Source organism: Mobula hypostoma, chromosome 8 (genome assembly GCF_963921235.1).
Source record: "Mobula hypostoma chromosome 8, sMobHyp1.1, whole genome shotgun sequence".
NCBI lineage: Eukaryota > Metazoa > Chordata > Chondrichthyes > Myliobatiformes > Myliobatidae > Mobula > Mobula hypostoma.
Window position 1 is genome coordinate 111493281 of NC_086104.1, and position 18453 is coordinate 111511733.

Here is an 18453-nt window from a genome sequence, read left to right on the forward strand (position 1 = left end):
CCATAATCTCACAGGGAGATTATACACTCTCTCCAGGACCACACTCTCACAAGGAGATTATACACACTCTCCATGACCACACTCTCACAGTGAGATTATACACTCTCTCCACGACCACACTCTCACAAGGAGATTATACACTCTCTCCACGACCACACTCTCACAAGGAGATTATACACTCTCTCCACGACCACACTCTCACAAGGAGATTATACACTCTCTCCACGACCACACTCTCACAAGGAGATTATACACTCTCTCCACGACCACACTCTCACAAGGAGATTATACACTCTCTCCACGACCACACTCTCACAAGGAGATTATACACTCTCTCCACGACCACACTCTCAGAAGGAGATTATACACTCTCTCCATGACCACACTCTCACAAGGAGATTATACACTCTCTCCACGACCACTGTCTCACAAGGAGATTATATACACTCTCTCCACGACCACACTCTCACAAGGAGATTATACATTCTCACCACGACCACACTCTCACAAGGAGATTATACACTCTCCCCACGACCACAGTCCCACAAGGAGATTATACACTCTCTCCATGACCACACTCTCACAAGGAGATTATACACTCTCCCCACGACCACACTCTCACAAGGAGATTAAACGCTCTCTCCACGACCACTCTCACAAGGAGATTATACACTCTCTCCACGACCACACTCTCACAAGGAGATTATACACTCTCTCCACGACCACACTCTCACAAGGAGATTATACACTCTCTCCACGACCACACTCTCACAAGGAGATTATACACTCTCTCCAGGACCACACTCTCACAAGGAGATTATACACTCTCTCCACGACCACACTCTCACAAGGAGATTATACACTCTCTCCACGACCACACTCTCACAAGGAGATTATACACTCTCTCCACGACCACACTCTCACAAGGAGATTATACACTCTCTCCACGACCACACTCTCACAAGGAGATTATACACTCTCTCCACGACCACACTCTCACAAGGAGATTATACACTCTCTCCACGACCACACTCTCACAAGGAGATTATACACTCTCTCCATGACCACACTCTCACAAGGAGATTATACACACTCTCCACGACCACACTCTCACAAGGAGATTATACACTCTCTCCATGACCACACTCTCACAAGGAGATTATACACTCTCTCCACGACCACACTCTCACAAGGAGATTATACACTGTCTCCACGACCACACTCTCAGAAGGAGATTATACACTCTCTCCACGACCACACTCTCACAAGGAGATTATACGCTGTCTCCACGACGCGACTCTCACAAGGAGATTATACACTCTCTCCCACGACCACACTCTCACAAGGAGATTATACACTCTCTCCACGACCACTCTCTCACAAGGAGATTATACACTCTCCTCCACGACCACACTCTCACAAGGAGATTATACACTCTCTCCACGACCACACTCTGACAAGGAGATTATACACTCTTTCCACGACCACACTCTCACAAGGAGATTATACACACTCTCCATGACCACACTCTCACAGTGAATTAATACACTCTCTCCAGCACCACACTCTCACAAGGAGATTATACACTCTCTCCACGACCACACTCTCACAAGGAGATTATACACTCTCTCCACGACCACACTCTCACAAGGAGATTATACACTCTCTCCACGACCACACTCTCACAAGGAGATTAAGTACACTCTCCAGGACCACACTCTCACAAGGAGATTATACACTCTCTCCACGACCACACTCTCACAAGGAGATTATACACACTCTCCACGACCACACTCTCACAAGGAGATTATACACTCTCTCCACGACCACACTCTCACAAGGAGATTATACACTCTCTCCATGACCACACTCTCACAAGGAGATTATACACTCTCTCCACGACCACTCTCTCACAAGGAGATTATACACTCTCTCCACGACCACACTCTCACAAGGAGATTATACACTCTCTCCACGACCACACTCTCACAAGGAGATTATACACTCTCTCCATGACCACACTCTCACAAGGAGATTATACACTCTCTCCACGACCACACTCTCACAAGGAGATTATACACTCCTTCCACGACCACACTCTCACAAGGAGATTATACACACTCTCCAAGACCACACTCTCACAAGGAGATTATACACTCTCTCCACGACCACACTCTCACAAGGAATTATACACTCTCTCCACGACCACACTCTCACAAGGAGATTATACACACTCTCCACGACCACACTCTCACAAGGAGATTATACACTCTCTCCACGACCACACTCTCACAAGGAGATTATACACTCTCTCCAGACCACACTCTCACAAGGAGATTATACACTCTCTCCACGACCACACTCTCACAAGGAGATTATACACTCTCTCCACGATCACACTCTCACAAGGAGATTATACACTCGCTCCACGACCACACTCTCAGAAGAGATTATACACTGTTTCCACAATCATAATCTCACAGGGAGATTAAACATGCTGCCCAGGACCACACTGTCAGAGGGAGATTGTACACTCTCTCCATGACCACACTCTCACAAGGAGATTATACACTCTCTCCACAACCACACTCTCACAAGGAGATTATACACTCTCTCCACGACCACACTCTCACAAGGAGATTATACACTCTCTCCACGACCACACTCTCACAAGGAGATTATACACTCTCTCCGCGACCACACTCTCACAAGGAGATTATACACTCTCTCCACGACCACACTCTCACAAGGAGATTATACACTCTCTCCATGACCACACTCTCACAAGGAGATTATACACTCTCTCCACGACCACACTCTCACAAGGAGATTATACACTCTCTCCACGACCACACTCTCACAAGGAGATTGTACACTCTCTCCACGACCACACTCTCACAAGGAGATTATACACTCTCTCCACGACCACACTCTCACAAGGAGATTATACACTCTCTCCAGACCACACTCTCAGAAGAGATTATACACTCTCTCCACAACCACACTCTCACAAGGAGATTATACACTCTCTCCAGGACCACACTGTCAGAAGGAGATTATACACTCTCTCCATGACCACACTCTCACAAGGAGATTATAAACTCTCTCCACGACCCCACTCTCACAAGGAGATTGTACACTCTCTCCACGACCACACTCTCACAAGGAGATTATACACTCTCTCCATGACCACACTCTCACAAGGAGATTATACACTCTCTCCACGACCACACTCTCACAAGGAGATTATACTTTCTCTCCATGACCACACTCTCACAAGGAGATTATACACTCTCTCCAGGACCACACTCTCACAAGGAGATTATACACTCTCTCCACGACCACACTCTCACAAGGAGATTATACACTCTCTCCAGGACCACACTCTCACAAGGAGATTATAAACTCTCTCCACGACCACAATCTCACAAGGAGATTATACACTCTCTCAAGGACCACACTCTCACAAGGAGATTATACACACTCTCCATGACCACACTCTCACAATGAGATTAATACACTCTCTCCACGACCACACTCTCACAAGGAGATTATACACTCTCTCCACACCACACTCTCACAAGGAGATTATACACACTCTCCACGACCACACATCTCACAAGGAGATTATACACACTCTCCAGGACCACAATCTCACAAGGAGATTATACACTCTCTCCACGACCACACTCTCACAAGGAGATTATACACTCTCTCCACGACCACACTCTCACAAGGAGATTATACACTCTCTCCATGACCACACTCTCACAAGGAGATTATACACTCTCTCCACGACCACACTCTCACAAGGAGATTATACACTCTCTCCACGACCACACTCTCACAAGGAGATTATACACGCTCTCTGCACGACCACACTCTCACAAGGAGATTATACACTCTCTCCACAACCACACTCTCACAAGGAGATTATACACTCTCTCCACGACCACACTCTCACAAGGAGATTATACACTCTCTCCACGACCACACTCTCACAAGGAGATTATACACTCTCCACGATCACACTCTCACAAGGAGATTATACACTCTCTCCACGACCACACTCTCACAAGGAGATTATACACTCTCTCCATGACCACACTCTCACAAGGAGATTATACACTCTCTCCACGACCACACTCTCACAAGGAGATTATACACTCTCTCCACGACCACACTCTCACAAGGAGATTATACACTCTCTCCACGACCACACTCTCACAAGGAGATTATACACACTCTCCACGACCACACTCTCACAAGGAGATTATACACTCTCTCCACGACCACACTCTCACAAGGAGATTATACACTCTCTCCACGACCACACTCTCACAAGGAGATTATACACTCTCTCCACGACCACACTCTCACAAGGAGATTATACACTCTCTCCACGACCACACTCTCACAAGGAGATTATACACTCTCTCCATGACCACACTCTCACAAGGAGATTATACACTCTCTCCACGACCACACTCTCACAAGGAGATTATACACTCTCTCCATGACCACACTCTCACAGGGAGATTATACACTCTCTCCAGGACCACACTGTCACAAGGAGATTATACACCGTCTCCACGACCACACTCTCACAAGGAGATTATACACTCGCTCCAGGACCACACTCTCACAAGAGATTATACACTGTCTCCACAACCATAATCTCACAGGGAGATTATACACTCTCTCCAGGACCACACTCTCACAAGGAGATTATACACACTCTCCATGACCACACTCTCACAGTGAATTAATACACTCTCTCCAGCACCACACACTCACAGGGAGATTATACACTCTCTCCACTACCACACTCTCACAAGGAGATTATACACTCTCTCCAGGACCACACTCTCACAAGGAGATTATACACTCTCTCCACGACCACACTCTCACAAGGAGATTATACACTCTCTCCACGACCACACTCTCACAAGGAGATTATACACTCTCTCCACGACCACACTCTCACAAGGAGATTATACACTCTCTCCACGACCACACTCTCACAAGGAGATTATACACTCTCTCCATGACCACACTCTCACAAGGAGATTATACACTCTCTCCACGACCACACTCTCACAAGGAGATTATACACTCTCTCCATGACCACACTCTCACAAGGAGATTATACACTCTCTCCACGACCACACTCTCACAAGGAGATTATACACTCTCTCCACTTACACACTCTCACAAGGAGATTATACACTCGCTCCAGGACCACACTCTCACAAGAGATTATACACTGTCTCCACAACCATAATCTCACAGGGAGATTATACACTAACTCAAGGAACACACTCTCACAAGGAGATTATACACTCTCTCCACGACCACACTCTCACAGGGAGATTATACACTCTCTCCACGACCACACTCTCACAAGGAGATTATACACTCTCTCCACGACCACACTCTCACAGGGAGATTATACACTCTCTCCAGGACCACACTCTCACAAGGAGATTATACACTCTCTCCACGACCACACTCTCACAAGGAGATTATACACTCTCTCCACGGACCACACTCTCACAAGGAGATTATACACTCTCTCCACGACCACACTCTCACAAGGAGATTATACACTCTCCATGACCACACTCTCACAAGGAGATTTATACTCTCTCCACGACCACACTCTCACAAGGAGATTATACACTCTCTCCACGACCACACTCTCAGAAGGAGATTATACACTCTCTCCACGACCACACTCTCACAAGGAGATTATACACTCTCTCCACGACCACAGTCTCACAAGGAGATTATACACTCTCTCCACGACCACACTCTCACAAGGAGATTATACACTCTCTCCACGACCACACTCTCACAAGGAGATTATACACTCTCTCCACGACCACACTCTCACAAGGAGATTATACACTCTCTCCAGGACCACACTCTCACAAGAGATTATACACTCTCTCCACAAAAATAATCTCACAGGGAGATTATACACTTTCTCCAGGAACACACTGTCACAGGGAGATTATACACACTCTCCATGACCACACTCTCACAGTGAATTAATACACTCTCTCCAGGACCACACACTCACAGGGAGATTATACACTCTCTCCACGACCACACTCTCACAGGGAGATTATACACTCTCTCCAGGACCACACTCTCACAAGGAGATTATACACTCTCTCCACGACCACACTCTCACAAGGAGATTATACACTCTCTCCACGACCACACTCTCACAAGGAGATTATACACTCTCTCCACGACCACACTCTCACAAGGAGATTATACACTCTCTCCACGACCACACTCTCACAAGGAGATTATACACTCTCTCCATGACCACACTCTCACAAGGAGATTGTACACTCTCTCCTCGACCACACTCTCACAAGGAGATTATACACTCTTTCCATGACCACACTCTCACAGTGAGATTATACACTCCCTCCAGGACCACACTGTATCAAGGAGATTATACACCGTCTCCACGACCACACTCTCACAAGGAGATTATACACTCGCTCCAGGACCACACTCTCACAAGAGATTATACACTGTCTCCACAAACATAATCTCACAGGGAGATTATACACTATCTCAAGGAACACACTCTCAGAAGGAGATTATACACATTCTCCATGACCACACTCTCACAGTGAATTAATACACTCTCTCCAGGACCACATACTCACAGGGAGATTATACACTCTCTCCACGACCACACTCTCACAAGGAGATTATACACTCTCTCCAGGACCACACTCTCACAAGGAGATTATACACTCTCTCCATGACCACACTCTCACAAGGAGATTATACACTCTCTCCACGACCACACTCTCACAAGGAGATTATACACTCTCTCCACGACCACACTCTCACAAGGAGATTATACACTCTCTCCAGGACCACACTCTCACAAGGAGATTATACACTCTCTCCACGACCACACTCTCACAAGGAGATTATACACTCTCTCCACGACCACACTCTCACAAGGAGATTATACACTCTCTCCACGACCACACTCTCACAAGGAGATTATACACTCTCTCCACGACCACACTCTCACAAGGAGATTATACACTCTCTCCATGACCACACTCTCACAAGGAGATTATACACTCTCTCCACGACCACACTCTCACAAGGAGATTATACACTCTCTCCACGACCACACTCTCACAAGGAGATTATACACTCTCTCCAAGACCACACTCTCACAAGGAGATTATACACTCTCTCCAGGACCACACTCTCACAAGGAGATTATACACTCTCTCCACAACCACACTGTCAGAAGGAGATAAAACACTCTCTCCACGACCACACTCTCACAAGGAGATTATACACTCTCTCCACTACCACACTCTCAGAAGGAGATTATACACTCTCTCCATGACCACACTCTCACAAGGAGATTATACACACTCTCCACGACCACACTCTCACAAGGAGATTATACACTCTCTCCACGACCACACTCTCACAAGGAGATTATACACTCTCTCCACGACCACACTCTCACAAGGAGATTATACACTCTCTCCACGACCACACTCTCACAAGGAGATTATACACTCTCTCCAGGACCACACTCTCACAAGGAGATTATACACTCTCTCCACGACCACACTCTCACAAGGAGATTATACACTCTCTCCACGACCACACTCTCACAAGGAGATTATACACTCTCTCCAGGACCACACTCTCACAAGGAGATTATACACTCTCTCCACGACCACACTCTCACAAGGAGATTATACACTCTCTCCACGACCACACTCTCACAAGGAGATTATACACTCTCTCCACGACCACACTCTCACAAGGAGATTATACACTCTCTCCAAGACCACACTCTCACAAGAGATTATACACTGTCTCCACAACCATAATCTCACAGGGAGATTATACACTATCTCAAGGAACACACTCTCAGAAGGAGATTAAACACACTCTCCATGACCACACTCTCACAGTGAATTAATACACTCTCTCCAGCACCACACACTCACTGGGAGATTATACACTCTCTCCAATACCACACTCTCTCAGGGAGATTATACACTCTCTCGACGACCACACTCTCACAAGGAGATTATACACTCTCTCCACGACCACACTCTCACAAGGAGATTAAATACACTCTCCAGGACCACAATCTCACAAGGAGATTATGCGCTCTCTCCACGACCACACTCTCACAGGGAGATTATTCACACTCTCGACGACCACATTCTCACAGGGAGATTATTCACTTATTCCACGACCACACTCTCACAGGGAGATGATACACTCTCTCCATGACCAGTTGCTCAGAGGGAGATTACACACTCTCTCCACGACCACTCTGGCATAAGGAAATTATACACTGTCTCCACGACCACACTCTCACAAGGAGATTATACCCTCTCTCCATAACCACACTCTCACAAGGAGATTATACACTCTCTCCACGACCACACTCTCACAAGGAGATTATACACTCTCTCCACGACCACACTCTCACAAGGAGATTATACACTCTCTCCACGACCACACTCTCACAAGGAGATTATACACTCTCTCCAGGACCACACTCTCACAAGGAGATTATACACTCTCTCCACGACCATAATCTCACAGGGAGATTATACATGCTCTCCAGGACCACACTCTCAGAAGGAGATTATACACTCTCTCCATGACCACACTCTCACAAGGAGATTATACACTCTCTCCACGACCACACTCTCACAAGGAGATTATACACTCTCTCCACAACCACACTCTCACAAGGAGATTATACACTCTCTCCACGACCACACTCTCACAAGGAGATTATACACTCTCTCCACGACCACACTCTGGTAAGGAGATTATACAGTCCTTCTATGACCGCTCTCTCACAATGAGATTACACACTCTCTGCAAGACCACACTCTCACAAGGAGATTATACACTCTCTCCACGACCACACTCTCACAAGGAGATTATACACTCTCTCCAGGACCACACTCTCACAAGGAGATTATACACTCTCTCCACGACCACACTCTCACAAGGAGATTATACACTCTCTCCATGACCACACTCTCACAAGGAGATTATACACTCTCTCCAGGACCACACTGTCACAAGGAGATTATACACCGTCTCCATGACCACACTCTCACAAGGAGATTATACACTCGCTCCAGGACCATACTCTCAGAAGAAGTTATACACTGTTTCCACAATCATAATCTTATAGGGAGATTAAACATGCTGCCCAGGACCACACCGTCAGAGGGAGATTGTACACTCTCTCCACGACCACACTCTCACAAGGAGATTATACACTCTCTCCACGACCACACTCTCACAAGGAGATTATACACTCTCTCCACGACCACACTCTCACAAGGAGATTATACACTCTCTCCACGACCACACTCTCACAAGGAGATTATACACTCTCTCCACGACCACACTCTCACAAGGAGATTATACACTCTCTCCACAAAAATAATCTCACAGGGAGATTATACACTATCTCCAGAACCACTATCTCACAAGGAGATTATACACTCTCTCCATGACCACATTCTCACAAGGAGATTATACACTCTCTCCACAACCACACTCTCACAAGGAGATTATACACTCTCTCCATGACCACACTCTCACAAGGAGATTATACACTCTCTCCACGACCACACTCTCACAAGGAGATTATACACTCGCTCCACGACCACACTCTGGTAAGGAGATTATACAGTCCTTCTACGACCGCTCTCTCACAATGAGATTACACACTCTCTGCAAGACCACACTCTCAGAAGGATATTATGCACTCTCTCCACGACCACACTCTAACAAGCAGATTGTACAATCGCTCCACGAACACACCCTCACAAGGAGATTATACACACTCTCCACGACCACACTCTCACAAGGAGATTATACACTCTCTCCACGACCACACTCTCACAGGGAGATTATACACTCTCTCCACGACCACACTCTCACAAGGAGATTATACACTCTCTCCACGACCACAATCTCACAAGGAGATTATACACTCTCTCCAGGACCACACTCTCACAAGGAGATTATACACTCTCTCCACGACCACACTCTCACAAGGAGATTATACACTCTCTCCACGACCACACTCTCACAAGGAGATTATACACTCTCTCCAGGACCACACTCTCACAAGGAGATTATACACTCTCTCCAAGACCACACTCTCACAAGGAGATTATACACTCCCCCCACGACCACACTCTCACAAGGAGATTATACCCTCTCTCCACGACCACACTCTCACAAGGAGATTTTACACTCTCTCCAAGACCACACTCTCACAAGAGATTATACACTGTCTCCACAACCATAATCTCACAGGGAGATTATACACTATCTCAAGGAACACACTCTCACAAGGAGATTATACACACTCTCCATGACCACACTCTCACAGTGAATTAATACACTCTCTCCAGCACCACACACTCACTGGGAGATTATACACTCTCTCCACTACCACACTCTCACAGGGAGATTATACACTCTCTCGACGACCACACTCTCACAAGGAGATTATACACTCTCTCCACGACCACACTCTCACAAGGAGATTATACACTCTCCAGGACCACAATCTCACAAGGAGATTATACACTCTCTCCATGACCACACTCTCACAAGGAGATTATACACTCTCTCCATGACCACACTCTCACAAGGAGATTATACACTCTCTCCACGACCACACTCTCACAAGGAGATTATACACTCTCTCCATGACCACACTCTCACAGGGAGATTATACACTCTCTCCAGGACCACACTCTCACAAGGAGATTATACACTCTCTCCACGACCACACTCTCACAAGGAGATTATACACTCTCTCCAGGACCACACTCTCAGAAGGAGATTATACACTCTCTCCACGACATAATCTTATAGGGAGATTATACATGCTCTCCAGGACCACACTCTCACAGGGAGATTATACACTCTCTCCACGACCACACTCTCACAAGGAGATTATACACTCTCTCCACGACCACACTCTCACAAGGAGATTATACACTCTCTCCACGACCACACTCTCACAAGGAGATTATACACTCTCTCCACGACCACACTCTCACAAGGAGATTATACACTCTCTCCACGACCACACTCTCACAAGGAGATTATACACTCTCTCCACAACCATAATCTCACAGGGAGATTATACACTATCTCCAGGACCACACTCTCACAAGGAGATTATACACTCTCTCCATGACCACACTCTCACAAGGAGATTATACACTCTCTCCACAACCATACTCTCACAAGGAGTTTATACACTCTCTCCATGACCACACTCTCACAAGGAGATTATACACTCGCTCCACGACCACACTCTGGTAAGGAGATTATACAGTCCTTCTACGACCGCTCTCTCACAATGAGATTACACACTCTCTGCAAGACCACACTCTCAGAAGGATATTATGCACTCTCTCCATGACCACACTCTCACAAGGAGATTATACACTCTCTCCAGGACCACACTCTCACAAGGAGATTATACACACTCTCCACGACCACACTCTCACAAGGAGATTATACACACTCTCCAGGACCACACTCTCACAAGGAGATTATACACTCTCTCCACGACCACACTCTCACAAGGAGATTATACACTCTCTCCACGACCACACTCTCACAAGGAGATTATACACTCTCTCCATGACCACACTCTCACAAGGAGATTATACACTCTCTCCATGACCACACTCTCACAAGGAGATTATACACTCTCTCCACGACCACACTCTCACAAGGAGATTATACACACTCTCCACGACCACACTCTCACAAGGAGATTATACACTCTCTCCATTACCACACTCTCACAGGGAGATTATTCACTCTCTCCACGACCACACTCTCACAAGGAGATTATTCACTCTCTCCACGACCACACTCTCACAGGGAGATGATCCACTCTCTCGAGGAGATTATACACTGTCTTCACAAACGTAATATAAACAGGGAGATTATACACTATCTCAAGGAACACACTCTCAGAAGGAGATTAAACACACTCTCCATGACCACACTTTCACAGTGAATTAATACACTCTCTCCCACACCACACACTCACAGGGAGATTATACACTCTCTCCACTACCACACTCTCACAAGGAGATTATACACTCTCTCCAGGACCACACTCTCACAAGGAGATTATACACTCTCTCCATGACCACACTCTCACAAGGAGATTATACACTCTCTCCACAACCACACTCTCACAAGGAGATTATACACTCTCTCCACGACCACACTCTCACAAGGAGATTATACACTCTCTCCACGACCACACTCTCACAAGGAGATTATACACTCTCTCCATGACCACACTCTCACAAGGAGATTGTACACTCTCACCTCGATGACACTCTCACAAGGAGATTATACACTCTCTCCATGACCACACTCTCACAGGGAGATTATACACTCTCTCCAGGAACACACTGTCACAAGGAGATTATACACCGTCTCCACGACCACACTCTCACAAGGAGATTATACACTCGCTCCAGGACCACACTCTCACAAGAGATTATACACTGTCTCCACAAACATAATCTCACAGGGAGATTATACACTATCTCCAGAACCACACTCTCACAAGGAGATTATACACTCTCTCCATGACCACACTCTCACAATGAATTAATACACTCTCTCCCGCACCACACACTCACAGGGAGATTATGCACTCTCTCCACTACCACACTCTCACAAGGAGATTATACACTCTCTCCAGGACCACACTCTCACAAGGAGATTATACACTCTCTCCATGACCACACTCTCACAAGGAGATTATACACGCTCTCCAAGACCACACTCTCACAAGGAGATTATACACTCTCTCCACGACCACACTCTCACAAGGAGATTATACACTCTCTCCAGGACCACACTCTCACAAGGAGATTAAACACACTCTCCAGGACCACAATCTCAGAAGGAGATTATACACTCTCTCCACGACCACTCTGTCAGAAGGAGATTATACTGTCTTTCCTCGACCACTCTCTCACAAGGAGATTATACACTGTCTCCACGACCACACTCTCAGAAGGAGATTATACACTCGCTCCACGACCACACTCTCGTAAAGAGATTATACACTTCTTCCACGACCGCACTCTCACAATGAGATTACACGCTCTCTGCAAGACCACACTCTCACAAGGAGATTATACACACTCTCCACGACCACACTTTCCACGACCACGCTCTCACAAGGCGATTAAACACACTCTCCAGGACCATAATCTCACAAGGAGATTATGCACTCTCTCCACGACCACTCTGTCAGAAGGAGATTATACACTCTCTCCATGACCACACTCTCACAAGGAGATTATACATTCTCTACACGACCACACTCTCACAAAGGAGATTATACACATTTTCCACGACCACACTCTCACAAGGAGATTATACACTCTCTCCATGACCACACTCTCACAGGGAGATTATACACACTCTCCACGACCACACTCTCACAGGGAGATTATACACTCTCTCCACGACCACACTCTCACAGGGAGATTATACACTCTCTCCACGACCACACTCTCACAAGGAGATTATACACACTCTCCACGACCACACTCTCACAAGGAGATTATACACTCTCTCCAGGACCACACTCTCACAGGGAGATTATACACTCTCTCCACGACCACACTATCACAAGGAGATTATACACTCTCTCCACGACCACACTCTCACAAGGAGATTATACACTGTCTCCAGGACCACACTCTCAGAAGGAGATTATACACTCTCTCCAAGACCACACTCTCACAAGGAGATTATACACTCTCTCCACGACCACACTCTCACAAGGAGATTATACCCTCTCTCCACGACCACACTCTCACAGGGAGATTTTACACTCTCTCCAAGACCACACTCTCACAAGAGATTATACACTGTCACCACAAAAATAATATCACAGGGAGATTATACACTCTCTCCATGACCACACTCTCACAAGGAGATTATACACTCTCTCCTCGACCACACTCTCTCAAGGAGATTATACACTCTCTCCAGGACCACACTCTCACAAGGAGATTATACACTCTCTCCACGACCACACTCTCACAAGGAGATTATACACACTCTCCACGACCACACTCTCACAAGGAGATTATACACTCTCTACATTACCACACTCTCACAGGGAGATTATTCACACTCTCGACGACCACACTCTCACAGGGAGATTATACACTCTCTCCACGACCACACTCTCACAAGGAGATTATACACTCTCTCCACGACCACACTCTCACAAGGAGATTATACACTCTCTCCACGACCACACTCTCACAAAGAGATTATACACTCTCTCCAGGACCACATTCTCACAAGGAGATTATACACTCTCTCCAACACCACACTCTCACAAGGAGATTATCTACCGTCTCCACGACCACACTCTCACAAGGAGATTATACACTCGCTCCAGGACCACACTCTCACAAGAGATTATACACTGTCTCCACAACCATAATCTCACTGGGAGATTATACACTATCTCCAGCTCTACACTGTCATAGGGAGATTGTACACTCTCTCCAGGAGCACACTTTCACAAAGAGATTATATATTCTCTCGATGACCACACTCTCACAAGGAGATTATACACTCTCTCCACGACCACACTCTCACAAGGAGATTATACACTCTCTCCACGACCACACTCTCACAAGGAGATTATACACTCCCTCCACGACCACAATCTCACAAGGAGATTAAACACTCTCTCCAGGACCACATGCTCACAGGGAGATTACACACTTTCTCCATGACCACACTTTCACAAGGAGATTATACACTCTCACCTCGATGACACTCTCACAAGGAGATGATACACTCTCTCCATGACCACACCCTCACAGGGAGATTATACACTCTCTCCAGGACCACACTGTCACAAGGAGATTATACACCGTCTCCACGACCAGACTCTCACAAGGAGATTATACACTCTCTACATTACAATACTCTCACAGGGAGATTATTCACAATCTCGACGACCACACTCTCACAAGGAGATTATACACTCTCTCCACGACCACACTCTCAGAAGGAGATTATACACTCTCTCCACGACCACACTCTCACAAGGAGATTATACACTCTCTCCACGACCACAATCTCACAAGGAGATTAAACACTCTCTCCAGTAGCAGATGCTCACAGGGAGATTACACACTTTCTCCACGACCACACCACTCTCACAAGGAGATTATACACTCGCTCCACGACCACACATTCGCAATGAGATTATTCACTGCCTCCAGGACCACATTCTCAGAAGGAGATTATACACTCTCTCCAGGACCACACTCTCACAAGGAGATTATACACCGTCTCCACGACCACACTCTCACAGGGAGATTATACACTATCTCAAGGAACACACTCTCAGAAGGAGATTATACACACTCTCCACGACCACACTCTCACAAGGCGATTAAACACACTCTCCAGGACCACAATCTCACAAGGAGATTATGCACTCTCTCCACGACCACTCTCTCAGAAGGAGATTATACACTCTCTCCAAGACCACACTCTCACAAGGAGATTATACACTCTCTCCATGACCACACTCTCAGAAGGAGATTATACACTCTCTGTATGACCACACTCTCACAAGGAGATTATACACTCTCTCCACGACCACACTCTCACAAGGAGATTATACACACTCTCCACGACCACACTCTCACAAGGAGATTATACACTCTCTCCATGACCACACTCTCACAGGGAGATTATTCACTCTCTCCACGACCACACTCTCACAAGGAGATTATACACTCTCTCCACGACCACACTCTCACAAGGAGATTGTACACTCTCACCTCGATGACACTCTCACAAGGAGATTATACACTCTCTCCATGACCACACCCTCACAGGGAGATTATACACTCTCTCCAGGAACACACTGTCACAAGGAGATTATACACCGTCTCCACGACCACACTCTCACAAGGAGATTATACACTCGCTCCAGGACCACACTCTCACAAGAGATTATACACTGTCTCCACAAACATAATCTCACAGGGAGATTATACACTATCTCAAGGAACACACTCTCAGAAGGAGATTAAACACACTCTCCATGACCACACTCTCACAGTGAATTAATACACTCTCTCCCGCACCACACACTCACAGGGAGATTATACACTCTCTCCACTACCACACTCTCACAGGGAGATTATACACTCTCTCCAGGACCACACTCTCACAAGGAGATTATACACTCTCTCCACGACCACACTCTCACAAGGAGATTATACACTCTCTCCACGACCACACTCTCACAAGGAGATTATACATTCTCTCCACGACCACACTCTCACAAGGAGATTATACACTCTCTCCACGACCACACTCTCACAAGGAGATTATACACTCTCTCCATGACCACACTCTCACAAGGAGATTGTACACTCTCACCTCGATGACACTCTCACAAGGAGATTATGCACTCGCTCGACGACCACACTCTCACAGGGAGATTATACACACTCTCCAGGAACACACTGTCACAAGGAGATTATACACCGTCTCCACGACCACACTCTCACAAGAGATTATACACTGTCTCCACAAACATAATCTCACAGGGAGATTATACACTATCTCAAGGAACACACTCTCAGAAGGAGATTAAACACACTCTCCATGACCACACTCTCACTGTGAATTAATACACTCTCTCCCGCACCACACACTCACAGGGAGTTTATACACTATCTCAAGGACCACACTCTCACAAGGAGATTATAAACTCTCTCGACGACCACACTCTCACAAGGCGATTATATACTCGCTCCAGGACCACACACTCACAAGGAGATTATACACACTCTCCATGACCACACTCTCACAAGGCGATTAAACACACTCTCCAGGACCACAATCTCAGAAGGAGATTATACACTCTCTCCACGACCACACTCTCAGAAGGAGATTATACTGTCTTTCCTCGACCACTCTCTCACAAGGAGATTATACACTCGCTCCACGACCACACTTTGGTAAGGAGATTATACACTCCTTCCACGACCGCACTCTCACAATGAGATTACACGCTCTCTGCAAGACCACACTCTCACAAGGAGATTAAACACACTCTCCAGGACCACAATCTCACAAGGAGATTATGCACTCTCTCCACGACCACTCTGTCTGAAGGAGATTATACTGTCTTTCCTCAACCACTCTCTCACAAGAAGATTATACACTCTCTCCACGATCACACTCTCACAAGGAGATTATACATTCTCTCCACGACCACACTCTCACAAGGAGATTATACACTCTCTCCATGACCACACTCTCACAAGGAGATTATACACACTCTCCACGACCACACTCTCACAAGGAGATTATACACTCTCTCCACGACCACACTCTCACAGGGAGATTATACACTCTCTCCATGACCGCACTCTCACAGGGAGATTATTCACTCTCTCCACGACCACATTCTCACAGGGAGATGATACACTCTCTCCAAGACCAGATGCTCACAGGGAGATTACACACTCTCTCCACGACCACAATCTCACAAGGAGATTATACACTCACTACACGACCACACTTTCCCAATGAGATTATTCAGTCCCTCTTGGACCACATTCTCAGAAGGAGATTATACACTCTCTCCAAGACCACACTCTCACAAGGAGATTATACACTCTCTCCACGACCACACTCTGACAAGGAGATTATACACTCTTTCCACGAACACACTCTCACAAGGAGATTATACACACTCTCCATGACCACACTCTCACAGTGAATTAATACACTCTCTCCAGCACCACACACTCAGAGGGAGATTATACACTCTCTCCACTACCACACTCTCACAAGGAGATTATACACTCTCTCCATGACTACACTCTCACAAGGAGATTGTACATTCTCTACACGACCACACTCACACGAAGGAGAGTATACACACTTTCCACGACCACACTCTCACAAGGAGATTATACACTCTCTACATTACCACACTCTCACAGGGAGATTATTCACACTCTCGACGACCACACTCTAACCGGGAGATTATTCACTCTCTCCACGACCACACTCTCACAGGGAGATGATCCACTCTCTCGAGGAGATTATACACTGTCTTCACAAACGTAATCTCACAGGGAGATTATACACTATCTCAAGGAACACACTCTCAGAAGGAGATTAAACACACTCTCCATGACCACACTTTCACAGTGAATTATTACTCTCTCTCCCGCACCACACACTCACAGGGAGATTATGCACTCTCTCCACTACCACACTCTCACAGGGAGATTATACACTCTCTCCAGGACCACACTCTCACAAGGA